Genomic DNA, 13,799 nt, shown 5'->3' with positions numbered 1-13,799 from the left:
AAAACCTCATAGCCTCAACGCTGCCACATGTTACTGATGCCACTGATGACATTTCATGGTTTTACAGTGTTTCTGATTGGTTTTATATAAGGTTTAATAGGCCCTAAGCTTCTCCATTCATTCTGAATGGGGAAATCCTAAAGATGTGGATGCAACTTAAGCAGCCATAAGGACAAGTTGGGCAAAACAGATGAACATGAGGACTCAATATGATAAAGTCCAACTACTTCTCAGTTGTCTAAAGTTGAAATGAATATTCTGTGTAGAGGCATGCCAGACTGATAAGCCTTCAAATTTGACTGGGTTTTGTCAGGGGTCTGACCGATTTCCCATTATTTCCTATTAGGAGGGTTGTGTCCGCTTAGGTGGCTTTCCTGTAAATATGGTAGGTGGTACAGACATGGCGCCTCAATATGTCAGAGGTCTAATGTTTACCTACATTTTACATTTTGAATGAAGGTTCTGTGGGACAGCATGCCCAAACGGCATGCGTTCAAAGTTTGACAGTGATTTGATGCCTGTGGGGAGGGTTGATCGCAGTTTTTCGGGATTTTTTTCGGATACCGTTTGTCCGATCGCCACCAAACCTCAGAGGGTAGTAGTCCCGACCGAGCCGGTCGATTTGATGTATAATTTGTAGGGGTGGCTAGCGCTAGTTAGCTCTATAATGAATTTGGGGCTTTTATTTTGAAAATCAGTGTGTGTCTGTGTAAGTGTGTGTGTGTGCGGGGGTGGGTTGGGGACACTCCCCAATGCATGTTAAAACATGTTTAAGTGTTTTATTTTGAAAATCTGAATGTCAGCCTTTTCCTGTTATTGTGCAGGGTCTTTTATTTTGAAAATCCCTGTTTGTGTGTCTGTGTGTTGGCAGGTGTGTATAGTGTGTGTCTGCATATTTCTGGGTGGCTTGTGTGTAGTTTGCCAGGCCTAGTAAGGTGTGTAATGATTTGGAGGCTTTTATTTTGAAAATCAGTGTGTGTGTGTGTGTGTGTCTGTGTGCATGTGTGAGTGTAGTTGTGTATGTTCCTGTATGGTTGTGTATGTATGTGTGTGTCTGCCTATGTATGGATCAATGCAGTGTAATTACATTGGTTTGAATGAGCCCAATGCATTGTCAATGGGAGCGGCCATGTTAGGTGATGTCATCAGAGAAGCCTCCAAGTCAGTTAGAGCACCTGTGGAGGTTACCCTGGAAACGGCCCCCTCGGCCCTCCCACCCCCCTCCCTTCTGTTGCAGAGGGAGAGAGCACAGACAGCTCAGAAAATTTAGAAAACTCAGAAAACTCAGAGGCAGCTAGAAACAGCCTCCCAAACAAATGCTTCTCATTGGACAACGAAAAGTCACAGATGAAAAATTCTTTCACCGTGAGCGCCAGGCACTTGTCTACTAATGCCATTTTCAAATTCATGTGTTTTGATCGACGTATGTGATTTTTCTGGCAGGTTAGAAATGCCTTGCCCATCAGGATTTTCATCTGAAATCTTGGCCAAGTTTAACATGGGAGCGGATGGGAGGAGGGAGTGGCGCTCCCTTCGCTTGAGGGTCACTTGACCAAAAACCGTGGGTCACATGACAAAAAGGGGCGCACCAGCTTGACCGGGACAAAATCCCTACGTTTTGATAGCATATTTATGTATGTGGAGCACACAGTGTGGCCACAAATTAAAGTAGTTTACCTTTTTTTTTGTTTTTGGAAAAACTTGAAAATCTAGAGTGCGTGACATCATCCCACTCTAGCGGAGAGAGAGAAAAATGTTCCAAAACCACGTCAAAACGTAAACTGCAAAATCTCCTAAACTAAGCAAAATTCAAGCACATATGTATATAGAAAAGATGTAGGTCTATTTGTGCTGATTCCTCTAAACCGAAAATCATGTCTGTAGGTGACAGTATGCCGGCGCTATGTGGACTCAAAGAGACCCCGGTTTTGGGATTTTTGCCTTTTTTTCTCTCTCTCCCCATTCACCGTCTATGTCGTTCGCCCACAGGTTTTTGCGATTTACGCGAAAACCGTACATCGGAACGGAAAGAAAAGTCATAGCACACCATTCCCGATATAGCCGGACGTTCTGTGAAAGTTTCAGGTCGCTGGCGCAAAAGCTGTGGGACTAGTTAGGTGCCGAAAATCGGCGGAAGAAGGAGAATAAGAACTAGAAAATTTCACAAGAAATTTTGAGTGGGCCAATGCGCGCTCGCCCACACTCTGCTGCCGGTCCATCCATCCCACTTGCCAAAACCACAACATTTTGATTCAATAAGATAAAGTCCAACTACTACTGAGTTGTCTAAACTTGAAATTAATATTCTGTGTAGAGGCATGCCAGACTGATAGGCTTCCAAATTTGGCTGGGTTTTGTCAGGGTTGTCAGTGATTTTCCATTATTTCCTATGAGGAGGGTTAGGTCAGCTTAAGCGGCTTGTCTGTGAAAAAGGTAAGTGGCACGGACATGAGGACTCAATATGTCAGAGGTCTAATGTTTGTGTGTTTTACTTCCTCTCACCAGATGGAATTCTGCTGTCTTCCCTGCAGTCATGTGACCTCCCTGTCCCCTGGATTTTCTGCCTGGTCCATAGTGTCCCTCATCCTTTTCATCCACTGTTTAAAAAAGACATAAAAAGCTGTCAGATGTAGATTCAGATTTGAAACTGAGTGTCCACAATAACAAAGCAGTCATAATATCCACAGCAGTGTGCATGTAAGAAAATGTCTGTTTGAAAATGGACTGTAACTGGATTTATGTCTTATTGTAATAAAGATTCTGCATCAAGGTATGCCAGACTGTGTGTGTGTGTACCTGTGACCTCTGACTGTGCTGGCTGAGCCTCCCGTCTGCTTCTGTGTGCTGCTGCCAAAGAATCCTTCCCAGGGAGACCACCATCTTGTCATGAATCCACTGATGCTGCTTCATGATCTTCCCATGTCTCAGACAGGATTTGCAGGGAACACCAACTGGAGATCTTCTGGGCATCTTCAGCACTGTGTCCCCTCAACAGGCTTCAGTACATTTTTTCATCATTTTAAGGAACTCACCACTTAGACTGACTAAACACGATATTAAAAACCTACGGATAGCTGCTGTGATGTTCAAACCACACACAACATGTCCATTTGTCATGTGTCACCAGGCTTAAGTTGAATGGACATTCCCCTTTAAAGTTAATGGAGTACTGGATGATCACTGTGGGATACAGTCTTAGAAAGTCTATAAAAGGCCACACACGTATTAACAAACCTATTAAAGGCTACTGTGTTTATGCTAATGTATAACATATGCTTCCAAACACACAAGATGTAACCTGCACCTGATAAATGTCCATTTTTCATGTGTCACCATAATTTGAATGGAGATTCTTTAAACTTCTTAGAATACTGGATGATCAGTGAGAGATAAGGTTTCTGACCAACATCTTACCAAATATATAACTTTATGTTTTAAACCACAACATGTTATGATTACTGGAGACCAAACATTTCCCTGAAACACACACAGACAAGTTCAAAGGTCTAAATCAATTTTATTTCTACACTAAATAGAACTATGATTACAATTGAACTTTAAACATGAGGTCAGTGCTCTTCAGGTTTTTCTAGAAAGACACAAAAAAGACAAATCATCAACCACAATATTATAGCATTGCTCCCTTGAACATTTGTCAGAACTGCCATGACAGTCTGCAAACTTACTGGCTGTTTGTGAGCAACAGCTGCTGATGAGGACTCCGAGGCCTGGATCATCTTCGTGGACTCCTCGTGTCCTATAAATAAGTATGTCAACATGAAAATAAATGTTACTGTGTGTATGGGACATTTTGAGCATGAAACAACCTCCTGTCACATTTACAACACGTACCTGGACCAAAGAGGAAGTCCAGCTGGTATTCCTGCTCCACAGTGTAGCTGCCTGGGTCCCTGGAATCCTTTGGTCTGCTTCCTGTCCAGCAAAGACAAAACAAACAATTGCATCAGTGCACAGTTCTTTATGAGTGATCTGATGAATATGTTTGAATGTAAAATACTTATCTTTGTGTTGGTGGTGCTGCCTGGGTCCCTGGAATCCTTTGGTCAGCTTCCTGTCCAGCAAAGACAAAAACAATTGCATCAGTGCACAGTTCTTTATGAGTGATCTGATGAATACGTTTGAATGTAAAATACTTATCTTTGTGTTGGTGGTGCTGCCTGGGTCCCTGGAATCCTTTGGTCAGCTTCCTGTCCAGCAAAGACAAAACAAACAATTGCATCAGTGCACAGTTCTTTATGAGCAGTCTGGTCAATATGTTTGAATGTAAAATACTTATCTTTGTGTTGGTGGTGCGGCCTGAGTCCCTGGAATCCTTCGGTCAGCTTCATATTCAGCAAAGACAAAAACAAAGACAATTGCATCAGTGCACAGTTCAATGTAAGTGATCTGATGAATAATTTTTAATATAAATAAAATACTTATCTTTATGTTTTTTTTTTTTTTCCCTTGAACAAACTGTGATGATCCATTTGAGAAGCCTCCTCTTGGACTGAATAAAACATCAAAACTGGAATTAAGTTAAGTACAAGGAACGTCATTGTCTGATAACACAAACATAAAATATCTTCATATTTACCTCACTTTCTTCCCTCATTGTTTCCTTCTCCCCAGAACTGCAGCAACACCCAGAAACCTAAAAAATCTGGAACATTCTGAAAACTGGGTTAGTGCTGCACATAAAATACATGAGAACACATTTGAACACATGGAACACAGCAATGAACAAAAACAATTAGCCCCAGACCTGAACACAACAGGTGTCGACGGGAGAAAAGCCTGATCTGTCGGACCTCATTCAACCGGTCGTGCCCCGTTTATGCAGGCTCCAACCAGCTGTCTAAGGCCAGACCGGGGTTCTCCCATTCTACCTCGGCGTTTTGTGTCCGCCTACAACGTCTTGAACATAGTAAAACCTGGTCATGAGGCTACTACATATAATAACTATAATAAATAAACAGAGCGCAGCCCCAGACCTAAAAAAGAGGTGCAGACTGACGGCAAAACGGGTGTCTGCAGGAGAATAGCCAGATCTGTCGGACCTCATCCAACCGGTTGTGCCCCGTTTATGCAGACTCCAACCGGTGTCAAAGGCCAGACCGGAGTTCCCCTGTTCTACCTCGGCGTTTTGAACGTCCACTTGTTGGAGACCGTTTGAAAAAAATGAACCAGAAATGGTTGCACTGATTGATGGCAAAACGGGTGTCTGCAGGAGAATGGCCAGATCTGTCGGACCTCATCCAACCGGTTGTGCCCCGTTGATGCAGACTCCAACCAGTGTCAAAGGCCAGACCGGAGTTCCCCCGTTCTTCCTCGGCGTTTTGTATGTCCACTTAATTGACGTTATTTCAATTATTAACTGAAAACGGTAGCGCTACTTGACGGCAAAACGGGCGTCTGCAGGAGAATGGCCAGATCTGTCGGACCTCATCCAACCGGTTGTGCCCCGTTGATGCAGACTCCAACCAGCTGTCAAAGGCCAGACCGGAGTTCCCCCGTTCTTCCTCGGCGTTTTGAACGTCCACCTGTTGGAGGTTGTTTGAAGATTAACAGCAAACGGTAGCGCTGACTGACGGCAAAACGGGCGTCTGCAGGAGAATGGCCAGATCTGTCGGACCTCATCCAACCGGTCGTGCCCCGTTTATGCAGGCTCCAACCGGTGTCAAAGGCCAGACCGGAGTTCCCCCGTTCTTCCTCGGCGTTTTGAACGTCACTTGTTGGGGATTGTTTGTAAAAATGACACCGAAGCGCTGACTGACGGCAAAACGGGCGTCTGCAGGAGAATGGCCAGATCTGTCGGACCTCATCCAACCGGTCGTGCCCCGTTGATGCAGACTCCAACCGGTGTCAAAGGCCAGACCGGAGTTCCCCCGTTCTTCCTCGGCGTTTTGAACGTCACTTGTCGGGGATGCCTTGAAAATGAAGATGACACTGAAGCGCAGACTGATGGCAAAACGGGCGTCTGCAGGAGAATGGCCAGATCTGTCGGACCTCATCCAACCGGTTGTGCCCCGTTTATGCAGACTCCAACCAGTGTCAAAGGCCAGACCGGAGTTCCCCTGTTCTTCCTCGGCGTTTTGAATGTCCACCTGTTGAGATTGTTTGTAAAAAGGACACCGAAGCGCTGACTGACGGCAAAACGGGCGTCTGCAGGAGAATGGCCAGATCTGTCGGACCTCATCCAACCGGTTGTGCCCCGTTGATGCAGGCTCCAACCAGCTGTCTAAGGCCAGACCGGAGTTCCCCCGTTCTTCCTCGGCGTTTTGAACGTCCACCTGTTGGAGGTTGTTTGAAGATAAACTACAAACGGTAGCGCTGATTGACGGCAAAACGGGCGTCTGCAGGAGAATGGCCAGATCTGTCGGACCTCATCCAACCGGTTGTGCCCCGTTGATGCAGACTCCAACCGGTGTCAAAGGCCAGACCGGAGTTCCCCTGTTCTTCCTCGGCGTTTTGAACGTCCACTTCTTGGGGATCGCTTGAAAATGACCCGAAAACTGATGCGCTGACTGGTGGCAAAACGGGCGTCTGCAGGAGAAAAGCCAGATCTGTCGGACCTCATCCAACCGGTCGTGCCCCGTTGATGCAGACTCCAACCAGTGTGTGAGGCCAGACCGGAGTTCCCCCGTTCTTCCTCGGCGTTTTGAACGTCCACCTGTTGGAGATGCCTTGAAAACGAACTGAAAACCGAAGCGCTGACTGACGGCAAAACGGGCGTCTGCAGGAGAATGGCCAGATCTGTCGGACCTCATCCAACCGGTTGTGCCCCGTTTATGCAGACTCCAACCAGTGTCAAAGGCCAGACCGGAGTTCACCTGCTCTTCCTCGGCGTTTTGAACGTCCACCTGTTAGAGATGCCTTGAAAATGAACTGAAAACTGAAGCGCAGACTGACGGCAAAACGGGTGTCTGCAGGAGAATGGCCAGATCTGTCGGACCTCATCCATCCGGTTGTGCCCCGTTGATGCAGACTCCAACTGGTGTCAAAGGCCAGACCGGAGTTCACCTGCTCTTCCTCGGCGTTTTGAACGTCCACTTCCTGGGGATGGCTTGGAAATGACCTGAAAACTGAAGCGCTGACTGACGGCAAAACGGGCGTCTGCAGGAGAACGGCCAGATCTGTAGGACCTCGTCCAACCGGTTGTGCCCCGTTGATGCAGACTCCAACCGGTGTCCGAGGCCAGACCGGAGTTCCCCCGCTCTTCCTCGGCGTTTTGAACGTCCACCTGTTGGAGGTTGTTTGAAGATAAACCGCAAACGGTAGCGCTTATTGACGGCAAAACGGGCGTCTGCAGGAGAACGGCCAGATCTGTCGGACCTCATCCAACCGGTTGTGCCCCGTTGATGCAGACTCCAACCAGTGTCCGAGGCCAGACCGGAGTTCACCTGCTCTACCTCGGCGTTTTGAACGTCCAGTTTTGTTTGGAAAATGAAACGAGCCTCAGCCAAGTCTGCCACATTTACCGTAGTACACAGTATACTGGACTGTGGTAACTATGGTAGCTTTGCAGCACACCAGATTGAAGGCAGACTTGTGGCTGGGAAATATAAATGTGGTCCAGTAACGTGCGCTTGTCGGTAGTCGCAGCCGTTATGAGCTGAGTGTAGCCTTTGGACTTAAACAGCTCCTGGATGACTTTCTTGCCTTCACTAAGAAGGTCTTCGTTGAAGTCCCCACACACGACGACGGTCTCATGGCCCGTGGCGTCTAAGGAGTCGAGCAGTCTCCGCATGTTTGGAAGAAATTTCTCCAAAGCGTAACTCGGTGGTCTGTAAACAGCTGCGATCAACGCAACGAGCGGCTGTTCGACCTTGACGAGTACAAATTCCAGGTCAGCGACGTTCTGCACAAAGTGCCTGACCTCGGCTTGAAGACCGCTTCGACAGTACACCGCAACTCCACCTCCGTCTTTTTCCGCCATGTCGGAATAAGTCGCGTACGACGCGTGCCTGTGTCGCCAGAACACGTCATAGCCGTCTAACTGGAAGCGTGGAGGAACCGAGGAGCCCGACAAATGCGTTTCCGTAACGCACAAGATGTCGGCAAGTCTGAGTTCATGATGGCATTTCATGTCCTCCATGTGTGTCGGCAAACCTTGCGCGTTGTGGTGGATAACGGTCAGTGTCTCGGGGGCTCTGTCTGCTGACATCGCGTAACGTAGCAGCGGTGTTGTGTCGGCGAACGACGCGTGCCTCATGGTTTTGAGCGCGGCCGTGATTTTCGGGTCGGCGTATATTTTCTTCTCGTCAAAGTCAACGACGTGGAGACCTTGAAGCGAGGTGGTTCGGCTGAGCGCAACGTACGCCATTCCTGGCTCGAAAATACGCTTCAAACTTACCACTGCCGACTGCATGGTCATGCCTTGCACTTTGTGACAAGTGCAGGCAAAAGCCAGCTTGATGGGGAACTGCCTGCGGACCACCCCCTTCCTGAGAATTTCCTCATTCTGGTCCACGTAGACGAGGTTGTCCGATCGGCCCCGAATCTTGCGACGGAACTTCTGTCCAGCTGTCGGGTTGTCCAGTTTGAGGCCAAGGAGCCTGATCTGCGTCGGTCCCGGTCGGGTGCTCTCGACGATGTTGGCGATGGTCCCAAACGTCCCGTTGACAAGCCCGTCCTCCACATCCAGGTTTCTGATGACCATGACGCGTGCTCCGAGAGCAACCTGCAACACGTCGGGTAGATCTCTCTTCTTCCCTTTCTGTTCTTTAGTGCAGAGGGTCATCTCACCTGTACGAAGGTCCTTTCTGTAGTCCTCTGCGTGAATGGTTACGACGTCAGACACCAGGGAAGCTACCGCTCGAGCGTTGTACTCGTCGACCTCCTTGTTGGTAGCGTAAATGTGCAGGGCTTCGGCTGGACAGTCTTTGATGTCACGGCAGGCCTTCGCGAGCAAGGCTTTGTCGTCGTCTCTCAGGGAGTCCGTCTTTTCCCTCACTCTTAAGCGATTTAAGAGCTCGGCGAAGGGGCGATCGTCCTTCTGGCGCATGATTTCAGTGAGCTCGATCATTTGAAAGTAATCTTTCCATAGATCGAGCTCGCCTTCCTCATAAACGCACAGCGGCTTGGCTCTACCAGCGGGAGGTAGCTGGTAAAAGTCGCCGACGGCAAGGATGGACATTCCTCCAAATGGCTTCTTGTTTCCCTTGATCTGCTGAAACCGCCAGTGGATGTAGGAAAACAACTCCTTTGAAACCATGGATATCTCGTCGATGATCAGGATCTCCGCGTAGGACAAAACCGCTCGCATTTCGTCCAGAGCGTTACCGAGTCCTTGGTAAGGGGGCCGCAAATTTCTTGGCAGTTTAAGAAGGCAGTGCAGCGTTTTCCCAGAAATGTTGAACGCTGCAGTGCCAGTGAACGCGGAAAGAAGAACCGCGGGCTGGGACATGTCTGCCTGGTCACGAAACCTGGGGAGCTGTCGCAAAACTGTGGTCGCCTCTTCATAAATGCATTTGATGACGTGCGACTTGCCACAGCCAGCTCCTCCAGAGACAAAGTAAAAGAATTGCTCAGGATTCTGTCCCCACAAACGCCTGAAGCACCATTGACGGACAGCGTAGAAAATGCAAGCCTGCGTTTCGTTTAGGCTACGGTACATTTTCCTCACAAAGTCGGGGCTTAACTTTGGCGCTGCCACCGTCGGAAGGAGGACGCTGACGTCGAAAACTTGGAAGTCAGGAATGTCATCGTGCTCCCCAGCATCGATGGGCTCCCTTTCGTCGAGACATTCCAAGCGATCTACCTCAACCTCGGGCGCGAAGCAGTTCCATGCGTTGAGAGCGGGGCCTTCCCTCCGGACGCGCTCCAGCGCTTCGTCGATCTGCTCGCTGTGACGCTCAAACAATTTCTTGTTTCGATCGACGACCGCGCGAACTTCGTAGCCCCACTTACGACCGCTTTTGTAGAACTGCTCGTAGGTCGGGCATTCTTCTGTCTTCAGGTCCTCGTCGGTCCGGTAGGGGAAATAGAGCTTTACCAACCGGCCGTAAAACTTTTCCGGTTGCTTCTTCTCTGAGAACCGCGCGTACCTAACGACAGCGGGTTTGCCCCTCGTCCTCTTCTGGATGAACCCTTTGTCGTTTAAAAGCGCGATAACGTTCTTCCCTTCCGTCTGGAGACCGTACACGACCCTGTACTCGGACGCAAATCGGGCAAAGCACAGTCCCTCAAATTCGCGCGTTTCGGGTCGGTTGACGTATTTCTCGGGCAGCCCTGACATCCAAACGTCTTCTTCGTCTGGGTTCATGTTCTGCAGTCTGCTCATCGGGAGACTCATCTTCATGCCTTCGTCGTCCGTCTGGAGGAACAGCACGTCACGCGAACACTTCTTGAGGGGCAGGCTGCAGGTCCTTGCCACGGCCTCTTGCGCGCTGACCTCCCTGTGCTTGACGTACGCCTGCATGATCTGCTTCATCTCGTCCTTGGCGTTGACGTCAGTCTTCTTGACTTCGCGAATGACGCCGTCCAGCAACTCCGTCATCTCGTGCTCCGGCTTGGACACGTAGGACATCATGTACATGATGCAGCTGTAGTCGTCCATTACGTACTGGATGTCCATGTTCGCGTTCCATGCTCGGAGCAAGTCTGCGTTGTAGTTGTTGACCCAGCAGTCGTTGGGATGACGCTTCAACAAAATCTGGTGTCCGCCGCTCAGGTCGAAGACACTGCGCAGATACTGTTGGTAAGTCAACTTACAACGTCGGAGTAGGTCAGCCAAGTCTTTGAATGATGCGTTGGCATCATTGAGCAAAAGTCGGACTGGCTCGAGCTTTGCTTGAGCGTCGCGTTGTTTGCTCCCGAGGGTTTTCTCGATCCGTTTCGGTTTCGCGTGGCCGATGATCAAGTGTTTCCTCTTCTCTTTCTCTTTCTTCTTCTCCTTCTCCTGCTCGTCCTCGGGGTCGCCGTCCGAGCTTGGGAAGGTGATCATTGTGATGTCCACGGGCAACTTGGGAAATCCAAACCTGCAGGAGACGTTGCCTTTCCTGCAGGATTTCGAATGTTTCCTGCTGTGGACTTGAACCTCAGACACAATTTTGTGGAGCTCAGGGTCTGCCTCCGGATCGGGCATCCGGCACGTCACATATTTATCTATAAATGCGTAGATGCGGTCTTCGATGTCCACACCTAATTTGGGCGCATTTTTGATCCAAACCAGCATGTGTATGTGCGGGCTGCCTCTGGCTTGGAATTCGACGCGGTAGAAGAAATCCTCTACTTCCCCGATGGGCTGCGCGGGCGACAAGATCAAATGACTCATCAGCGCGTCGACTCTTTTCTCGAACATGCGCATGACGGTGACTGGATTGCTCCGGAGAACGTCGCACTTTGCATTCCAGTCAAGGGCGGAAAAGTCCACCTCTTCGCCTTGTTGCGCTTTGATGGCCTCGACGACCTCAGGCCACCTCATTTCAGCAGCAGAGAAAGTCAAGAAAAAGGTTGGCTTTCCCAGCTGCCTCACCATCGCGTGGAGGTCTTTCAGCGCTGCCTCCCAATAGGCCGGCGTGCCTCTAAGAGGTTTCATAAAACGCGTAGCCTCTCGGTTATTTATCATTTGTTGCAATTCCTCTTTATCTTGCAACATTTTGTTGCAGACTGCGCGGCCATCTTTTGTTACCGGCTTACTTTTACGCATCTGAATGGACATACTGTTGGTAGCCATGTGCGTTTCTGTGACGAATTGTGCGAAGAACAAATAGCTCTGATCCACGGCAAAACGGGTGTCGACGGAGAAAAGCCTAACATTAAAATACATGCTAGGTGAAACGCTGATCTGTCGGACCTCATCCAAGGTGTTGTTACCCGTTGGGAACTGCACAGGAAAAGCCATAGCTTCCAGCTTCGGAATGGCGAAGAAACCAACGGGCTTGTTTCCTTGGGCGGGGGCGACGCTAAATATTCCCTGCCCGTACGACAAAATGTCCTGTGCGATGTCTGCAGGCTGCATGCAGGTATCTAAGGCCAGACCAGGGTTCTCCTGTCCTTCCTCGGCGTTTTCCGCGTCCGCTCCTTCCGGTTCACTTGCGACGTTTGATGGCCCAGCCTGCTCAACTACTTCGGCTTTCTGTTCGTTTTCAAATGGGTCTTCATCGAAGATGCTGTCAAAATTAGCATCTTCGATGATGAATACGTCGCTGTACTCGGAGTGCATCTCTTTTAGTTTTGAAAGCGCCGCAAGTACGTTGGTCATGTTAACCGTATAGAAGTGTTGGTGTCCTTTAAATGTGAGGCGACGTTTTAGCTTGACCTGTAGTAACTGCGCTTCGTGACTCGGTCTCGGTAACGAATTTACCGTTGTCTCCACCTCTGATGGTACACAGACAACTCCGCCGTGTACTGCTCTTTGTTGGCCTTTCGGCAGCGTGACTATTTTTGCGAAAGGCAAGACTTTTGCAATCAATTGCCTTTCGAGTACATTCAAATCGTGCAGTTCGGGGGGGATTGGGGCTACGTTTAAACTATTTGCCACTGCGACAGATGGCATATTTCCTCGGTAGAGGTGCCGGTCACAAGTATGGCAGATCCACTCCAGCATTCTGTGTTGTGGAGTGTTACAAGGGGCCGAACAGTCACTGCCACATGCGTGAACATATGTTCCAGTCAAGCAAGCGTCTACTACGCGAAGGTTTTTAACGTATTTTGATCTGTTACATTGCTTGACTTGATTTGGAAACAGGGTTCTGTGGCACACGGTACAAACGTGCGTGGGTCCATTCTGGATGGCTTCCCGGAACGCTGAAATCGCAGCTTGCATGACCTTGTTGACCACAACCTGGCGCGGGACTTCAGGTTGTGGAGTTTGCCATCGACGGATTGGGGCCTGCCTGTATTTACGTGTAATTCGTAATGCACACCGAATCTTATGATACACGCGTAGCGTGGGCTGTGACACAAATTTTAGTTTTTTGTTTTGTGTGCACTGTTGTATGTGGTGGCGTCGAAAATGTTCGTCGGTGTGATACTTGGTGCGTAACGTAAGTTTCTTTCTTTCGTTGTAGGTCTTGTCCTGTGCATATTTAGTGGTACTGTATGTTTTTTTATTTTGTCTAAAAAGAAGCTGCTTGTATTTTTGTACCATGCATTGCTTGTGTCTATTCTGAAAATCTGGATCAGACTTGTATTTGTGTACAATGTAATGTTTTTGTTTACTCTGAAAGTGTGGATCAGACTTGTATTTGTGTACAATGTAATGTTTTTGTTTACTCTGAAAATGTGGATCAGACTTGTATTTGTGTACAATGTATTTTTTCTGTTTTGTTTGAAAATCAGAATCTGTGCTGTATCGCCTAACAATGTACTGTCTCTTTTTGTTTCGTAAACAGACATCAGTGTGATACCTATTGATTTTGTGTGCTCTTATTTTGGTTTGAGCATTAGGATCAGCATAAAAACGTTTTACTGATGCCTGCTTTTGTTTACGGTGCGCGTCGTCTTTGGTGTATTTTGTTTTAACAGCCAGCACTTTTTTCATCTGAAACACAGAACAGCTGGCGTATCGCCGTTTTTCATGCTGTGATTTATATTCACGCCTGACTCCACGTTTGTCTTTTGGATATATGGTCTTTTGACAATCGCGTACTTGGCGCATCATTTTTTTACGTCGCTCCTTATTCAGTTTGAGTACTTTTGCTACGGTTATGGCGCTAGCAGTTACACTCTCTGGTGGTGCTTCATCCTGAAATGAAATGGCCTGGGTTTGGATGGTGTCCACCTGTGAGATGCTGAGTTTCTCCATGTTGCTGAGAATAACTGCTGGTTCGGGACTTTGTTCGCACAATAGT

This window comes from Parambassis ranga, unplaced genomic scaffold (assembly GCF_900634625.1).
Source record: "Parambassis ranga unplaced genomic scaffold, fParRan2.1 scaffold_215_arrow_ctg1, whole genome shotgun sequence".
Taxonomy (NCBI): Eukaryota; Metazoa; Chordata; class Actinopteri; family Ambassidae; genus Parambassis; species Parambassis ranga.
This window is presented reverse-complemented; position numbering follows the sequence as displayed.